We start from the raw sequence: 2,222 nt of genomic DNA, 5'->3' as shown, positions 1-2,222 counted from the left end.
ATTTGGAACCGTGCGCTCGCATACAAAATCCTAAAAATGGACCTCATCCATCCTAAGACCTGGAGAAGCTGGAGCGGACGTGAAATGTTTTGTGTCACACCCAAACAATCTTAAAGGTCGGCCACATGGCTGCACTACCAATAATAATAATCATAATAATCATAATAATAATGCGCTGTTTGCACTTTCAGCACTTTTGTCACTGCTCATATCTACCAGAACACAAGATTGTTGTTTTTATTTTTTCCCTACAGCACAGTTGTGACGATTGCAAACAAAATGTTGTGCATGAATTTGCTGCTATGTTTTGTGTCACACCCAAACAATCTTAAAGGTCGGCCACATGGCTGCACTACCAATAATAATAATCATAATAATCATAATAATAATGCGCTGTTTGCACTTTCAGCACTTTTGTCACTGCTCATATCTACCAGAACACAAGATTGTTGTTTTTTTTTTTCCTACAGCACAGTTGTGTCGATTGCAACCAAAATGTTGTGCATGAATTTGCTGCTACTTTCAAAAAAGAGCAAAAGTGTTCACAAGCGTGTGTTTTCACTTCTCAGTGTGTTTGTGTTTGCGTGCACGTGAGCTGTAGGTGAGTTTTTTTTAGTACTTGGTCTTTGTGGCTTGCAGTCATTCATGTCAGCGCTAAGATTTATTGATGTGAAGCAACACCGTAACACACGCACGCACACACACACACACGCACACACACTTGACATGTGTGCAGCGTGTAACTGCGGAGGTCTCAATGCTGAGAACATGTGCTCTTACATGTGAAAAAGTGAGAAGATGGGTTCTCATTTTCCCCACACACCCCGACCCCCACCTCTCCAGCCCAGTCGGCCATCTTGACAGGGCCACCAGAAATGCTCGTTTGGAGGGAAGCCATCTTATACCTGCCGAGGGATGATGCAAACTTTGAAAGCAGACCAACGTGCACATGTTGACCAGGAAGGAAACAGGCCGTAAATTGTCAGGAAGTGACTCGTCTGTTTCTCCTCAGCATTTGTGGGGCTGAAGCCGTTATTTCTGCCGAAGCTGCGCTTGACTCCCGTCAAGATGTGCAAGATTTCATCTGCACCTTTTCTGGCTTTTGGGCCTTTGTTTGGATTTGACTTGCTCAGCTCAGGTTGAGTATTTTTATACGGCGTTCCGTTGCAGTTGTCTCCACAGAGCTGAGGCCTTATAAAAGACATGTTGAGGTTCCCGCGTGTGCCCTCTCTGCTCTCTGCGCATGTGCGCATTCATTAGACACAACTTTAGCGGAGTTTGTTTACCTGCTGCATTTTTTTTTTTTTTTTTTTTTTTTTTGCGAGGCCGAGCGGCGGAACAAACATCCTGACTTTATTGGCCATGAAGAGAACTTTAGAACCGCGTGCATGCGTGCGTGCGTGTGTGTGTGTGTGTGTGTTTGTGTAAGCCAAATTTGGTCTTTAAATATCTGATATCACTTCCATCGTTTGGCAATTGATACGCGGGCGGGCAAGTGATCACATGCACACGGTTGACATTACGCAAGTCCTCCGAGTCCCTGGTTTGGTTTCATATTTCAGAAATCATATCTTGAAGAATGCATTCTATTTGTTGTCGGGGTCAATTGAAGACAAGTTAAGCCAAATGTAAATTTCATATCGGTCAGATTGTGGCTTTGCTTCAGTGGTGGAATTTCATGCAAATTGGTGAATGAAGATTGAAGTTTCCGCTTCCGGAAATGGAAATGGTCCCCATTAAAGTGCTTGATGACGCCGGATGTTCTCTTCGTGACAGCTCCGCCAATACATTTGTAGAGCACTTTTTAGCGCCATCAAAAATAGGATTTTCATCTCGCCACCAGTGGGGGGAAAAAAAAAAAAAAAACATTTCCAGATTGACATCTGATCAAAGCCTTCCATTCACGTGTGCCCTCCTCCCACCCGGCGACGCGAGCTGATTGGCTGCCCGTCACGGTGGTCCTCGAAAGGTAAATTTCATATCGGTCAGATTGTGGCTTTGCTTCGGTGGTGGAATTTCATGCAAATTGGTGAATGAAGACTGAAGTTTCCGCTTCCGGAAATGGTCCCCATTAAAGCGCTTGATGACTTGATGACGCCGGATGTTCTCTTCGTGACAGCCCCGCCAATACATTTGTAGAGCACTTTTTAGCGCCATCAAAAATAGGATTTTCATCTCGCCACCAGTGGGGGGAAAAAAAAAAAAAAAACATTTTCAAATTG

This window comes from Hippocampus comes, unplaced genomic scaffold (genome assembly GCF_001891065.2).
Source record: "Hippocampus comes isolate QL1 unplaced genomic scaffold, H_comes_QL1_v1.1 scaffold39, whole genome shotgun sequence".
NCBI lineage: Eukaryota > Metazoa > Chordata > Actinopteri > Syngnathiformes > Syngnathidae > Hippocampus > Hippocampus comes.
This window is presented reverse-complemented; position numbering follows the sequence as displayed.